Source organism: Malaclemys terrapin, chromosome 3, assembly GCF_027887155.1.
Source record: "Malaclemys terrapin pileata isolate rMalTer1 chromosome 3, rMalTer1.hap1, whole genome shotgun sequence".
Lineage (NCBI taxonomy): Eukaryota > Metazoa > Chordata > Testudines > Emydidae > Malaclemys > Malaclemys terrapin.
In genome coordinates this window covers 152,706,817-152,724,133 of record NC_071507.1, presented here as the reverse complement: position 1 = coordinate 152,724,133, position 17,317 = coordinate 152,706,817, and the positions used below count along the sequence as shown (strand labels likewise).

Below are 17,317 nucleotides of genomic sequence, written 5' to 3'. Positions count from 1 at the left end.
ATCCTAAGACTACCTCACATCTCCCATCATGACAGCTGGGGCTGGATAAACAAGACTCCCATTTTAGCTTTACTAAATATAAAATTAAACATAAAACAGCTGAGGGGTTGTGATGAAGTGAGGAGAGTGGAGCAGGGGAGGCAGCAGAGGCAGTGGAGAGAGAAACACTCAGTACATGTGTTTTTATTGTAAAATGTACCTAAAACACAAACTCAAACCTGTAGGCAGACACTGAGAACAGGAAGCGAAATTCAAGTCAATCTAACTTTAAATTCATTTCAAAATACATTTTTTCCAAACCATGATTGGACAAAAAGCCATAAGTAGGTGTCCACATGTGCAATCTAGGGGTGTGGTCAATGATGGAAAAAGGAAGGAATGGGGGTGGGTTGTGAGGTAGCAAACACTGGTATTTGTTCAATACCCTTAGCGAGACCCTGACAAAAAACTTAACTTCCCGTTTTTCAAAAAAAAAGTTCAAGCTCCACAACCATGAAGGCTTGAAAGTGAACCCCAAAGGCTCATTAAACAGAAGACAAAAAGTATCCTAAGTTCTTTTGGAAAAAAAAGTATCAGAGGGGTAGTTGTGTTAGTCTGGATCTGTAAAAAGCTACAAAGAGTCCTGTGGCACCTTACAGACTAACAGACGAATTGGAGCATAAGCTTTCGTGGGTGAATACCCACTTCGTCAGATGAATACCTACATTCATCTGATGAAGTGGGTATTCACCCACGAAAGCTTATGCTCCAATACGTCTGTTAGTCTGTAAGGTGCCACAGGACTCTTTGTAGCTTTTTGGAAAAAAAAGCATGATTTTTGGGAGCCTTATTCATTTTTGAACACTAGAGCAGGGGTTCTCAACCTTTTTCTTTCTGAAGCCTCCCTCAACATGCTAGAAAAACTCCAGGGCCCAGCAGGGAGTGAACTCGGGGCTCCGGGCCAGGGGTGAGAATCCTTGGGCATATGCATGAGCACCACCTCTACCCTCTGACCCACCGCAACAGGCCACCCACGCATCTGGGGCTGTGTGCCAGTGGCTATTCCCTGAGGGCTCTGCTGGACCCAGAGCCACCCGGGTAGCTCTGACCAGCTGCGTGAGCAGTCCAAGGGGGCTGGGAGCTGAGGAGCAACCACAACCCCGGGCACCAGCAGCAGAACGGGGAATGCCACAGCTGCCTGCTCCATGACACCCCCAGCCAGAGGAGCAGCTGCCCTGTGCTGCCTGGATCTGGCTTCCCGCCTAGGACCTGGCCAGAGGGCGGGGCCTGAAGGGGGCTGGGGCGAGAGAAGGAAGAGGAGGAGAGGAAGGGTGGAGCTGCCCCAAGGACTGCCCCACTTTGGGTTGAGAACCGCTGTACTAGAGGATGGCTACACTAGTACTTTTAATTTTCATTATACTTATAAGCAAAAAGTTAAACTACTGTCTTGGAGTCATTCTATTTTAAAAAAAAAACCACCCCACACATCAGGTTGTAAGTGCCATGCTGTTTTAATTGCTACCACTCAGCACTCTCATATACCAGCAACACCACAGAAGCATATTAATAACACATCCCTCCTTTCACGTTCCTTTCTCATTAAAATTTCACATCACTACATAATTCCATTACTTGTATACTGACACCAAAATGTAAAATACAAAATGCAAGTTTTCAGAATTACAATCAACACAATCAGAGCAGAGACATATTTGAACTTGCAATACTCTCCATCCTCTTCCCTCCAGCTGCTTTCCAAGGCAGAGAGAGTAAACAGCCTTCTCCCAGCTTCCTTACTTTCCACAGCTGAGAGTGTAGGATGTTTACAGTACCTGCCACTCAGAGCTCTCAAGAATGAATCACAAATCAGCTGGCCAAGTAAAGCCTTCATAACTAAAACTGCAGGAAATATACAGACATCAAGTCAATGGAAGAAAAATATCCACTACATTTTTATACCACAAAATTCGTACACTTTTTTTTTTTAAATTCAAGATTTGTCCTTTCTTGGTGTGTGAAAGGGGAGGAATAGTAGAGGAAAGTCCACAAGAACATTTAGCTTGGCATCTTCAGAGGATATCCACCATCAGTTTGACAGTTGTGTTTCAAGACTTCATGCCAGCTCAACTTCTGACGAAGCTGTGCCTGCAGACAGAAGATATTTCACCATTTTAATTAGAGTGCACAAAAGCATGTTAACAAAAGGAAAATACAGAACACAATATGCTGTCCAAACAGGATTCAAAGTTTTTAATTAGTAGTAATAAAAAGACCTAGAGTGATGGGTTAGTGGAAAACTACTTTATCTACTAGAAATAGCCACCCAGTGAGTCTAAGTACTCAGCCTACCTGCCAGGAAGCGGGATGGGAAAAATATATAGTGTTAAGTGTTGTTTGCCATCAAGGCCCGTAGTGCACATATGAAGTTGCAGAACAGGCCATACTATATTATCTGTAATGTTTTATTTCTGGAAGCACCCACTGTGTGCTAGATGATGTAAACAAAGAGTATTCATTCATACTCATAACACTGCTACTGCCAAAGAGATGCAATATGGGGAATTTTATGGATTCATTTTAAACCAACCTGCAGAAGAGAAAAATGTGCCTGTTGCTGAAGAGGCAAGAGAGGGCTTTACAATACTCTGCTTATTCAACAGAAGGTTTGAACTCATTTCAGGACTGGCTCTGGCACTGTTCTAATCAAGCTGTTCACTTGTAGCAGAGAAGACTGGACGAAATTTGAAGCATCAGCATAAGGGCAGGAACTACGTTTTATTTGGACCAGAGTTTACCATTCATGCATAACTCCTATATCATCAATTACATCACTTTTGAAAAATCAGGCCAGTTATTTGGCAGCCTGATTTTTCCCACTCATTTTTAGAACTCTTGACCCCAGTTAAGACAGAGGTGACTATATCATCGAGAGAGAGAGAAAGTGGCTATGAAGTAGCAGACTGATACTTTGGCATATGTAGAAGGGTCACAAAATTGTGCAAGTCTGAAAAGTTCAAAGGGACTTGAACATTTAGATCATGTCCAACATTTAGATCATGTCCACAAGGCCAGGTGAACTGCCTCCAGATGGGATTAGGTGCCACACTTGCAACCAGTTGGCAAATGTGGAGGTACATAAAGAATTAAAAGGTTTACTGCTCATCTTAAGCTCTCCATGAGGAGTAAGTCATCTCTAATTAGCAACTAATAACACGAATTCTAAATAAGCTACCATGCAACTTTTCAATTTTTAACTCACAGAATATATCAATTCCTAAAATTTTCATTTTAATTGTTTAATAAGGTCAGGGGTTGGGTGCCCATCAGAGACACTTGGTGAAAAGAGAAACCATTGATCCGCAGCTGGGAAGCCAATCTTTTGGGAGTGCCAGCCACCTTTCAAGAGACAGGATGGCCTGGTGCTGGACCAGATACAAGTTAAACGAGAAAATTAATAGACATAAGCTCAGAAAAAGGAAAGAAGAAAGGGAATAAAATGTGTAATCGGTTGCTAGGTAAAAAGATGAGACTTTTCTCAGAATTAAATTATCAATATGTCAGAAGGGACCACACTTCTATTAAATGGAGAAAGAAAGAAGTCAGGAAATTCAGCTGAAGATTCCCATGGTAGTTTGAACACAACCCTTTTGTTGATACATCTTTGATGGGGTTTCATTATAACTTTAGAGGACAACATTGTTAGTTCTTCCAACGGCTCCGACCAAACAAAGAAAAAACCCCAAATCATCAGATTACGTATCATGACATTACCTCAATAGGTATAGTCTGACAGCTCCGTTATGACTATTTTCACATATCCATTGTGAATAGGGCTGTCAAGCGATTAAAAAAAATTAATCGTGATTAATCGCGCTGTTAAACAATAATAGATTATCACTTATATAAATATTTTTGGATGTTTTCCACATTTTTAAATACAACACAGAATACAAAGTGTACAGTGCGCACTTTATATTTATTATAAATATTTGCACTGTAAAAAAATTGTATTTTTCAATTTACCTAATACAAGTACTGTAGTGCAATCTCTTTATCATGACAGTTGAACTTACAAATGTAGAATTGTGTAAAAAAAATAACTGCATTCAAAAATAAAACAATGTAAAACTTTAGAGCCTATGAGTCCACTCAATCCTACTTCTTGTTCAGCCAATCGCTCAGACAAACAAGTTACAAGAGATAATGCTGCCCACTTCTTGTTTAAAATGTCACCTGAAAGTGAGAACAGGCACTAAAGATTCAGCTTCAACCACCATTCCAGAGGACATGCATTCATGCTGATGATGGGTTCTGCTCGATAATGATCCAAAGCAGTGCAGACCAATGCATGTTCATTTTCATCATCTGAGTCAGATGCCACCAGCAGAAGCTTGATTTTCTCTTTTGGTGGTTTGGGTTCTGTAGATTCCGCATGGGAGTGTTGCTCTTTTAAGACTTCTGAAAGCATGCTCCACACCTGATCCCTCAAATTTTGGAAGGCACTTCAGATCCTTAAATCTTGGGTCGAGTGCTGTAGCTACCTTTAGAAATCTCAGATTGGTACCTTCTTTGCATTTTGTCAGATCTGCAGTGAAAGTGTTCTTAAAACTAACAACATGTGCTGGATCATCATCCGAGATTGTTATAACATGAAATATATGGCAGAATGCAGGTAAAACAGAGCAGGAGACATTCAATTCTGTACACTTTGTATTCTGCCTTGTAATTGAAATAAATATATTTGAAAATGTAGAAAAACATCCAAAATATTTAATAAAAATCAAATGGTATTCTATTAACAGTGCAATTAATCACTATTAATGTTTTTAATCTCAATTAATTAATTGCGTGAATTAACTGTGATTAATTGACAGCCCTAATAGTGAATTCTACATGGAGAATAGTTTCAAAGTTGGGTGCCTAAAGTTAGGCATGTTCTGGCTACCTAACAGCATCCCATCAGAATCTTATTTATTTATTACAGTCAAACCACGCAATAACGCGCCCCACGATAACGCGAATTCGGATATAACGCGATCATAAGTTGGCTCCCCTTTAAGGACATAATACTGTTCGCGTTTTGCCAGAATACTTTTTTTACGACATTTATAAATAAACTGCATTCTTCCGGTCTTATAGGATAAAGTGACTCGTGGCCATTGCAGGCCCATTGCACTTAGTTCTCGGGTTGTACATGTGTATGGTGTTTGCCTATGAACTTATTATTAATTTCCTATATTTTTAAAAATATTTTACCGTTATGGATACGCCAGTTCGCAAACGCAAGTCGTTTTCTGCCCAAGAAAAATTGTACGCCTTGGATCAACTAAAGAAGGGCAAACAACACACTCAGCTTGCTAGAGATCTAGGAATTAGCGAGTCCACTCTGCGAGGATGGAAAAAAGAAGGAGAAAAGCTCTGTAGCCTACCCTGCATTCTTCAAGAGGAAACTGGTTTACAGCATTAAAAGGTCAAGTTTGCTAATGACAAAAGCCTAGATTCAGCCTTGTACCAATGGTTTGTCCAGGCTCACTCAGAAGGGCTTCCCATTTCTGGCCCTATTCTGAAAGCTCAAGCAGAGAAATTTGATCGCCTTATCAATGGAAATGAACCCAAATTTAAGGCAAGTAACGGCTGGCTGGACAGATTCAAGAAAAGGCACACTATAAGCCAAGTTCTTGTGTCTGGGGAAATCCGCTCAGCTGATAAAGAGGCTGCCGATTCCTACCCAATTGAGCTTAAAAAGTTGCTGGAGGAATGTTGCTACACAGCTGATCAAGTTTACAACTGCAACGAGACTGGTTTATGCTTTAAAATGTTACCCGATCGCACCTTCACAACCAGGACTGATAGTCACAAATGAGAAGGCTTTAAGCAGAGGAAGGACCGAGTCATTCTCTTGTTTTGCATCAACAAGTCTGGCAGCCACAAAGTTAGAACTCTGATGATCGGAAAAGCGAGGTCTCCCAGATGTTTTCATCATGTTAATATGAAGGCCCTTCTCTTTGAATACACCAACAGCAAGAATGCATGGATGAATAGCTCCATATTTAAAGACTGGTTCCATAAAACTTTCGTCCCAGCCATTCGGGCTCATTTGCGAAAACTCAAGCGGGAGGAAAAAGCTCTCCTCCTGCTGGATAATTGCTCTGCCCACCCCCCAAGTGGAAAATCTTGTCAGTCATGATGGCAAGATTAAAGTCTCATCTCCCAAAGAACACTACGTCAGAAATCCAGCCACTGGACCAAGGCATCATATCGGTATTTAAGCAAAACTATTGTCGCGAAATGATCAAGCAGATGGTAGCGGATAACAACTCCTCCATCGACACATCACTCAACTTGAAAGAAGTCTGTCACCTCAGTGGGAAAGCCTGGGATGCTATCTCTGCACGTTGGATTGAATGATGCTGGATAAAGGGTCTCGGTCCAGCTTTTCCGTCAACTACACACGATGATGGTAATGATGACGAGCCTGAATTTACAAGATTCGCTGAATACGATGTATGTTTAGCCGAAGAAGCACTCAGAGAATATAAGCACAGTCATGATATCCCCAACTGGTTTTCAGCAGATGACATTTGCCCCATAAATGAACACATCTGAGATGACAAAATTGTTGCAAATGTCAGCAGGAAGAATGAAGTTGCACCACCAGAGCCCGAAACCAGTGGCACTAGTGATGACAATGATGATGGCACCTCAACTCCCCCACCAAAAGTGTCCGAGGCAGTAAAGCACCTAGACGCCAGTTTTAGGTGGCTGAAACTCAAGACGTGGACAGCGTCAAAATCCTCCAACTCAGAAGCATTCTTGACTTTGCTAGAAGTCAACAGTCTGCGGCAAATAAGCAGACCACACTAGATAGCTTTATTAAAAAGTGATGAAATTTAAAATTATGGAGTCATGCAACCAGATTGACTTGGCACTCTGCGCAATGATTAGTATAGTTGATTTCACGTTTCTTTCATGTACATGTAATTAAATTACTACTTTTGTGTTTAAAACATGCTGGGATAACCATTTTTTTTTACAAGACTTAAACTGACTGGCTTGAAATGGTAAATTTTCATAACCCCGCTATAAAGCGACCCTGCATTTATCACAATCAAATTTTTTGGACCCAATTATCATGTTATAGTGGGGTTTCACTGTATTTATATCACAGTAGCACTTAGAAGCCCCAGTTGCAATCACTATCAAACCCTCTGTGCTACACACTGCACACACATAATGAATGACAATCCATTTCAAAGAGCTTACAATCAACACAAGTGACAAGAGACAACAGGTAGAGGACAAGGTAGCAGTGAAATGATTGCACTGAGCATATATTTTGTATTTTTATTACTTTTCTATCTATTTACCACATCTCCCTTCAACCTTCATTCTTCTTTATATTACATAGGAGTTGATTGAGATGGATAGCAAGGGAACGGGTACTCTATTGGAAAAGGCACCTATTACTGCCTGTAGGGTACGCCATTAATTTTGGTTTTATTATAATCAGTGTTTACCCCTGGCATATTATCAGATATTTTATCTAATACCTACGAAAATGGAGGTAGTGTTTGTGGGCTGGGGGAAAGACAAAGGAGAAATAATAGAGATTGTATCATCCCTCCTAATTGAAGTAGCATGACTACCATTTGTTAGACAGGTTTGCAAATGGAGGTTATGTTGGCTCCTCATCTACTACTACATGTCCAGGTAGCAGCAGTAGCTAAGGGTATTTCTCCCCCCATCTGTCTGGTAAGAATACTGCAACCTTTCCTTTTACATGCAGAGTTCACCGCTATTATTCATAACAATCTCACCCCAACGTTCGATTACTGGAGCAGATGCTACCTAGGGCTGCACACCTTTAAGCCCTATCTGAAATTTTAGAGATTGCAGATGTTGCTTATAAGTTGCATATAAGTGCTGTGCCACATTACACTACCATGCTCTGCGATACGCACACTTTCATTTGGCTTCAGAGTGATGTTTAAAGGTGTTGCTTTTGACCTATAAAGGCCTTAAGGGTGATTGCTCCAACTAGTAGAGAGACTGTCTCATAACTTACAGAAATACTACAAAGTTGGAATCAGCTGGGACACCTGAACCAACAGTCCTCATTTTAACTGGAAAGGAAGGGTGGCAGTCCATTTGCAGTGGAGAGTCCTCTATTTTGGAGCTTAATTCCACCTCCACTGTCAGAAAGATCCAGATTCCCCAAAATGCCCATTCTTTCAGCTTTTCACCAACTACTGTAGAAGTGAGAAATAAAGGAGAATTTATGGTATCTTGGAATTCTGGATATCAATGCACCAGAATGTGGTATAGACTTTTGTTTTAAAATGTAAATAATGGACAAGTGTCTAGAGGTAGAAAGATGCATTTTTAAGTCACACTTATGTGCTTCTGGAAGAGTCAAGAAATCCACAGTATTTTCAAGATAGCACGCAGTGGGAAGGGAGGAGATTAAGGGCAGATTTATTAATCTACATCTTGGAGCCTCACATGCTAAAACTGTGGATTGGCAGAGTATCTGTGTGCTTTTATGGGGGAGGGAGCAGAGATGTGAAGGTGGAATGGAGGCCCAGGACCTTCAAAAAGGTCACTATCCAGGCCAACTGCTGTTTGAATTCAATGTTTTACTTCACTATAACCTATGCAGTGTTATCCAGGATGCCTCAATGCCCAGCATGACAACATGGTGAACTCAAAGAGCAGCAGAAATAGGAATTCCTAGTACTGACATGGCTGGACCTATTGGGGTTAAAGTAAGGCAGCAACTGTATAGGACTACAGCTTAGCAGAAGAAATTAAGATCTGGGGAAGTGGGGAGGGTGAAGGTAGGCTGCTGGAAGAAAAGCTTCTTCCTCAGTACTTAAAGTAGCACAGTACTGGTGGGCCTGAGCCTGGGTTAGCCCCAAACTGTCTGTTCTCATTACGTTTACCCTTCCATTTACCCCACCAACCCACTATCCGTCACTAGATTTGAATCAAAGAGAAAGACTACAGAGTGATTTGAAGAAAGCAGAAAGCAAAACCAAATCAAATCAGTGAACCACGGCCACCCGGCACAGACCCCAATTTGCAAGATACAGACAGCCTGTATCTAAAGAGACTGTGGTCTTTTCATGAACTTTTATTCCACATTAAGCATTAAAGGGAAGCACTTAAAAAAAATCCTAGTCTCTAGTTCTTCCTCTCTTTTAGGTAAGTTAAGACATCACAAAAATCTAAAGTTAGGTGCGCACTTATACAACGTTTTCACAACTCTGTTACGTGTTTGGTATATTTAATAACCTAACACTTAGTATATTAATACACACAGCAGTTTTTCCTAATCTTTGGGCCAAACTGTATCCTGATAGTGGGAATTTAAATCAAGTATCTGAGGAAATTTAGGCCTGAGCTTGCAAACATGGGGACAACTGTATATTACCCAAGTACATACACACCTGAAATATGTGACATTCTCACAACTATTTGAGATCACAGTTCATTTACATGCTCCCTTACACTCCCTGTCATATCCCACCCATACTTCTGCTTCCCTCACACTCCACCGTTCAAATGGAAAGGGGAGGCACTGACTCATTTGGATAGTCTGGCACTGGCAGAGGCAGCACTAGTTAGACTTTAAGCTCCCACATGCTGTATTTTAAGAATGGGAAAGCTCCCCATTAAAATCTGTGAAGTTGACAACTTTCAAGTCCCCCCCCCCGGAAAAAACTCACCTCTACCATAGGTGTATGGATGGTAGAATAGAGTAGAGGCAAGTGATCACCTCTATCAGGCAGATTCAGTGCTGTAGCCCTCCCCAAGACATTTAGAGGTCAGCAGGGAGAGCGAAGAGCAACAGTCTCAAGGAAACCCTGAAATATTTCAAATCTGTTCCCTGCTCTAAGGAGTCCCTCTGGGAGATGGCATTACCTTAGTCCTGACATGGTCCTCACATCCAGGTAGATGTTTCCAAACACCTTGCTAGCACCCCCTAGATCAACAGTATGTCTTGGGAGCACGGTGAAGGTCTCTGAGAGTATATGAATAAGAGTGCAGATTTGGAGTTGTGTGCGGGCACAGAGAAAATGGCAGGTGCTGTTAGGGATGGGTGTGGGTGCAGTGTACTCCCAGTGTACATGGCCACACCCTTAGAGCCACCATTAAGGCTTTTGGGCTGGGTGGGAAGCACGACCTTAACTGCATTTCCTCTTTTCTTCTAATGCTTTTATTGTGTGGCTGAGTGGTTTTTTTGGTTCTCAGATAGGTCTGCTTTTGGTTGCCAGCTTCTGGAAGGGTGCATGGCATTGCTAAGCAACCCTAATTCCCCATTAACAGAGACTTTTGTTACTGAGCTGCTGCCTTCTTTTAAATAATGAGAGAGTGCTAGTACTGAGGAAGGTATGACTAGGAGGCATCCTGGGCTGGGGGCACGATGTGGCTTCCTAGTCAGATCTCACCACCCATCAGCTCCACCCTGCCCCCTCCACATTCTGGGCAGGAATGGAAGGATCAAGCTAAGGAGTGAACCTGGTAGCTGACAGGATAAGGGGTGTATCTTCTAGGTGGAGGCAGCATCAGTGAAGAGCTGCTGAGTTTTTGCTTTACATTGGGACCTAGATGGGGGCAGGGAGCTCTGCACACCCCTTGGCTCCTGAGGTGGTTATGAGGAAGGCCAGAATCTCTTCCCCTGATTAGGGAAGGAGCTCAGAAGAAAGGGAAATGGAAGTTCCAGAATGCCTCACGTGTCTCCAAAGCCCTGGGAGGCACCCCCAGGCAGCTGTGCACCCACCTTCTGGTGGCATGCAGATGCCTGGGGGTAGTTCATACATCTCCTTGCCCCTCCCAGTATCACAGCAGTCTACCCATGGAATGGACCCAGACTGACTTAACTACACTGTGTAACCATCATGAAATCAGCATGGTTATTCTCTGCTGCACACACGAATCCCAGCACTGCGTGACAATGGCATGCACCAGTCATTTTAAAAACAGGACATTTTGGAGTTGGGCCTGTAGAAAACCTTTGACCAAGTAATCCTAAATTTGCACCACAAACTATTTCATACCCTAATCTGGCATGCTCATTTTCAGGCCAGTTTCACTAAGTTTGTGGATTTTAGAGCACTTAAAAAAAAATGGCTCCAGACATAAAACACCTCTTAACACTAACTGATGTGAGGACAAACTACATAAGACAAATTTATGAAATAAAGGTTCAGCAGATGGTTGCACAAGCTTGTGTGAAAGGAACAGCTATAGTTAAGTTTTGTACAAACACCAGGGCTGGCTCCAGGCACCAGCAAACCAAGCACGTGCTTGGGGTGGCATATTTTCAGGGGCAGCATTCCAGCCAGCCTTTTTTTTTTTTTCTGGCGCTTGGGGCGGCAAAAGCCTAGAGCCGACCCTGGCAGCAGCAGTGCATCCTGCATGGGGGGCGCCCTGGGGCTGCTGCAGTTCACGTGGGGGAGCAGCACCTGCACCTTATGGCTGGGCGGAATACGAGCGGGGGACACTAGGGCAGAGCCGCCTGCAGGTGCCGCAGGGCAGCCGCCCCCCAGCAATGCAGCCGGGGCTGGGCGAAGCGGCCAAGCCACCCAGGGACTGCAGCAGGGCGGCCAGGAGCAGCATAGTGGGGATCGGTGCCCGGGATGCTGCCGTGCGGGGCCCGCGTCCCGCTCTCTGGGGCTCCGCTCCCTCTGGGGCCACCCTGCCACGGTTCCTGCAGGCCCCTGCCGGGGCGGTTCCCCGGCTCTGCCCTCCCTGGTCCTGGCCGGTCCTGGAGGCGGAAGCCCTGGCTGGAGGGACCCTGAGCTGAGACGCAGCCCGGGAGCCCTGCTGCTTACCCCAACCCTGCCAGCACCGGACTGGCTGGAGGCGAGGGGGGAGCGGGCGGAGTCAGCACCGGTGGGGGGAAGCCCAGTGCTGGGGCAGCAGGGGGTTCGGGTGGGGGGGGGAAGAGAGCCCAGGGTTGGGGCAGCAGGGGGTGCGGGTGGAGGGGGGGAGGGAAGAGCTTGGGGCAGCAAAAAACCGAGAGCCAGCCCTGACAAACTTTGCAGGAGTCTGAAGTAGGGAAGGATAGCTAGCAGAAAAGCCAAACGGTTTCTTGGCTCAGTGAAGGAAAGACCAAGAGCTGAAAATTTATAAAGTTATTTCCCCATCTTTGAGTGGAACAACCTGTTTTAAACATTAGTACACTGACTACCACCAGGTGTCAGTACAACCTAAAAAATTGCTATTTGTCGCCCCTGTAACTGGTTACTAAGGCTTTTTACCTATTTCTTAGCATGCACAAATATAATAGGTTTGGCACAAGTTAGGAGCCTATGATCAATTAGAAAGTTAAACTCTTGGAAGAGTAGATGATTCCTCAAGGTCTGCACTTCAATACCGTATGAAAAGGTTTTGCACATTTTCTAGATGTTAAAGGGAAATATATATTTTAAAACAAAGCTAGTTAAATGGCTCAAGTTTCATTCCATCCTCCTCCTCCTCCTCCACCATTATTGAAGGCATCAGGAATCAGCATTAGGGCTCACTTCTGGGTAAATTATCCTTTTCTCCCCCTCACTGGTTATCATAGATCTCTTCACTATGACAACCTATTACAGTCCTCTTCCCCTGTTCCCCTCCCCCGCTGCCCAAAGCCCCAAATGTTTTTGCAGCAACTCTTCTTTCACAAATACCCCCTAAAGCTCCTCAGACTATACTGTTACTTGCCTGTGGGTGTTTACAATGATAACTAAATATAACTTCCCTCTGAAAGGAGCATTGCATTATTCAGATGGACACATACTAACTATTGTAGCAGCTCTGTTTCCCACACCCCCCTGGCTTTCCAGAAGAGTTGCAGGAAATGGCTTGACAGGACTTTCGGGTTAAGATCGGATCAGTGTACTTGGAAAGTTCCAGTAGCAGAGCTTAGCTTCAGCTAATTCACTCAAATGGGCATCCAACCATTCTATACAACTATCATTATAATTCAGCCAGGCATACTGCAGCAAAATATTTTGCTACATATAGTCTATTGTCAGTAGTTTCTTATGACTACATAGCTCTTATCTTGCAACCTAAAATAATTATATTCAGTTTGTTTCACAGGGCACTTACAAAGATCATATGGCCTACCTAGAACTTTAATGCACACATTAAAAACAAAACAAAATGCTTAATCTATAGTTAGTTGGTCAGTTTTTGCAAGAATTTGCAGATTCGGTGGTTCACACTGTGTGTATGGGTTTTGTTTGTTTGTTTATAAATAGAAAATCTTCCTCAAAAGTAAAAGTATGAGTTAAGAGACTAATAGAACAGTACACACCAAATAAAGATAACTGGTCAGTGACTCAAAAATACAGGCTAAAGGTTTCTACTGAACTAGAGCAAAGCATGCAAGGTGTTTATCAATTTCAGATAAAAGGTGTCATTTACGATGTCAAACAATATTCAGGTAATCAAAGTGGCAGATAGTGTATGTTAACATATGGTTTGTTTAATGACAAGAATGAGCACCATGAACTTTTGAGTTCTAACCATGGCTCCGATATTACAGTGATAGTAGCCATATAAAGAACTAGATTAGACAGAGCTCCAACACTGACTTGCTGACTTCCCCGGGGCTATACACTTATCTTCTCTTGCCACGTGTAAAAAAGGTAATACTTAATGTAGTGATATTGTGAGAATTCATTTGTGTTGGTAAAGGACTTGGGAAATGAAAAGCATTAATGATTTATCAATGTCAAGGTTAGATTTTGTATAAATAGGAAAGAGGTCTCTTTGGGCAAATGTCTAAGAATATTTAGTTTCATATTTGGGGTTGTGCGAAAGCCAAGAGTTTCAATGCACTGGAGTTTCAAATATACCTCATTGGTGTATTTATTGTGCATATTTTCCATGACTCCTAAGTTTTGCCTTACCTTTTTTGGGAGGCAACATAGATAGAATCTATAAACCAAATCAGATAAATACACAGAAATTCAGTCTGGAGCATCTCTACCATCTAAAATGAGGTAAAAGAAACACTGGTGGATCAAACTGGATCCTGCTAGTTCAGAAACAGGAGTGGGAGAGAAATTAGGAGAAGGGACAAATGACCATCACCCAGAAGATTCCATGGTTGTTCAATCTCACCTTGTCGTACCATTCTATAGAGGAGAAGAGGGGACTAACAGCACCCTAGGGACCTGATGAAAGAGAGGAACCCAGCCAGGCTGGGCCAAATGTACCCCAAACTGAAACTCAGTAGCCCCAAGTGTTCACTGATCTTCAGACAATTCGCAGGCTGTTATGCTGCCATAACCAAGGATAAGTGTCCTGTTCACAGAATGGGAACAACTATGCTAAGGCTTGTATTAAGTGTCTGAGCATGCCTAGTAGGAACAAGATGTTTTCAAAAGAGTCCGTCCAAGATGCTTGCTCACAAAGTTAGGAAGGAAGACAATTTCTACTGACAAACTCGACTGAATGATTATTAAATATGGTAAAAGGTCCACAAGGGACTTTCACCTTGTTTGGGGATTAATTGTGAAACTTTTGCACATCTTTATTTCTTATTATGCCATAGAACTGTTAATTTTTGTCATGTTTACCTAGGTTAACTCGTGTTTTGAGATTGCAAACTGGAATTGCTGGTTCTTCAGTCTTGTTCCTAAATGAACAAGGACCCTTGAAACTTAAGCTTCCCCCCCTCTCTACACTAACTTTTCTTTGAGGATCTCAAATTTGCCATATCCAAACACTTGCGTCTACCATATGTCCTCTACAAACATTTAGCTAAGTACTGCAGGTCCTGCCCACCCCTTTAAAAAAAATCTGAAATGGCTTTTGATGCATTCAAAATATGTAACAAAAATAAACTCTTCAAAAGTTTAAGCATTCCTTCTGCATATTGAAAGTCTGAGGTGCACATCACACAACTTCAGACTGTCAAACCTCTCTTCAGAAAGTACTAAGAACATTACTAGTATCTAGAGTATGTGAATCAAAAGGCGATAATGGAATAGTTAACATGCAGTCCACTTTTTTTGCTGTATAGACTATTCTGTATTGTTGAGCTCAAAGATCTTTTATTACACAGTAATAAAGGAATTTTAGCTTCTATAAAAGGTAAATGGCAAAGCTTATTTAAATAAAAAAAAAAAGCCTGCTGAAGACCTTGCATCAGTAACAGAATTAGTGCTGACTTGTTTAGTCTCAGAATTTAAAACGGCAGCTTTTCTTTTAAGATTGGCAAAAGCCAGTAGCATTCCAAACTTACCCTACAAACAACATTGCAAACCATGAACGCACAGATATGTTTTGATATGTTGTGGTGATGTAAATCAAACGTTTCAGGGCATACCAAACTCTGAATAAACTGACAGGTGAGCAAAGAAAAAATAGATTTTTTTCAAGCATTTAAACAAAACAAGTGCATTAGCTGTTTAATAACAGATAATATGTGCAGGTTTACAGCTACTCAATTTTATTTCTTAAAATAACTTTAGCAGTTTACCTTTAAATCAAAGTTCACCTTCTTGGAAGGATTAGGCCAGTTATTCCCACTCTTCTCCTCACCATCTAGCCCCTACCCTCAGATGCTATTAACACTGTACTACACACACTAACCAAACTAGCTAGGCTATTTTGAATGAATGCCATTTTGCCACAGTCAAGCCTATAAAGCTTTGTTGTGTGGTTGCACTTCAACACTGCACCACTGGTGTGACAGAACAGCTGGGGAGTGATGTCAGGGATGCATCTTTTTCCCACTGACCTAGTTCTTCTAGATAAAGAGGCACTTAAGAAAGGGACATTGTCAGCTTGAAATCTCATCTGTTAAAAAAGTTACAAGTAGATTCAAATAATACACCTGTTTCCAGTCCCCGTGTTGCTTCCTGAAAGACTCTAATAGGACAAAGTGAAATGGACAATAAAAAAAAATAAACAAAGTACTATCAAAGATGCAAAGCAAACAAGATGAAAAAATACAGAAACATTTATCTAATATTTCATTTATAAGATCATATTTTTAACAATAATAATTAAACATTTTAAGACAGGAGTGATTTTTAAGTTCATAGGGTCACTTTAATAAAAGGTTTGAAACTGCACTTTGAAGGAAAGATTATTTAACATTATTTTATCAGAGCTTTGGACTTTTAAGAGCTTCATTTTAGTGATAAGCTAAGCAAAAGTGTTTCTGTTCTAAATTGCTACTGAAGAACCTCAGGCTTCCAAACAAGCAAGATCTAATAAGCAACAAATACAGAATTTTTTTGAAAATTTCAAACTTGAAATTGAGAGAATTTTTACAAATTAAGAGTTAAAATGATGTATCTGTAAAATGATTTTCAAAAAATAACTCTCCAGTACATACTCTCATTCTCCTGATCAGACATTCCAATTAAAGTTTCTTTACAGGTATTTCTATGATATCCATCACCATGGTATCTGATTGCCTAAAAGATATCCCATCTCCTAGAACTGGAAGGGACCTTGAAAGGTCATCGAGTCCAGCCCCCTGCCTTCACTAGCAGGACCAAGTACTGATTTTGCCCCAGATCCCCAAGTGGCCCCCTCAAGGATTGAACTCACAACCCTGGGTTTAGCAGGCCAATGCTCAAACCACTGAGCTATCCCTCCCCCCCAAGATCAAGTTATTCATCTGTGTAAAACAACAGTTGTTAAGGGACACAAGTAAGTGCCATTTCAGCTGAAAGAAAGGGAGGCTTAGATCCCAGTCCCATTTTATCTGACCCCTCCCAATGTAAAGGGTTCAGGTGAATTCTCTAGTTCCGGTTTTAGCATGCATGCACTGACAGTACTTTTCACAACCCAGTCTGTTTTAACAGCAATACATCTAATTTATCATTACATTTAATCAAATTCCATTTTTTTAGTTTTCTCACTCCTTCGCCAAATTAGCAGATTAGTGCTGAAGCAGGCAAAGAACATGTGGCTTCTCCCACTCATTAACATCAGACACATTGTGGCAAGATTCCAAGTCCTTTTTTCCCCTGTAGAGAGTACAGCTTCTGTAGATGTGAACAATCTTGAGCAAGAGCTTATACTCATCAGCTCATTTCCTCTGCTGGAAGGGAGTCTCCCAACTAAATCTCTGCACAAACAGAGCCATGGAGCCAGCTCATATATACTCTGTTTACAGAGACAGCAATATCACTGATACGACAGTTTCGGAGAACTAATACTTGATAACAAGGGACTTGTAGCAAAAAAAAAAAAAAAAAAAAAAAGAGTCACCACTAAAGAGCATACCATACATTAGATCAAAGATGTATATATTTTAGTTACTTAAATAAATACCTATATAAAAATCTATCTCCTTGACTCGGGTAGTGTTTATTCA

General features: G+C 41.8%; 1 long non-coding RNA gene across 5 annotated transcripts in view; it reads right to left on the bottom strand.

Moving 5' to 3' along the window:
- Window positions 1-1,466: 1,466 nt before the first annotated feature.
- The window catches only part of LOC128833916 (uncharacterized), a 64,089-nt gene continuing 48,238 nt past the window's right edge, over window positions 1,467-17,317 (bottom strand). For all 5 annotated transcript variants that reach the window (XR_008444352.1, XR_008444353.1, XR_008444355.1 and 2 more), the window contains one exon: window positions 1,467-2,124. This is a non-coding gene — a long non-coding RNA (uncharacterized LOC128833916). The remainder of the gene's footprint in view (window positions 2,125-17,317) is intronic.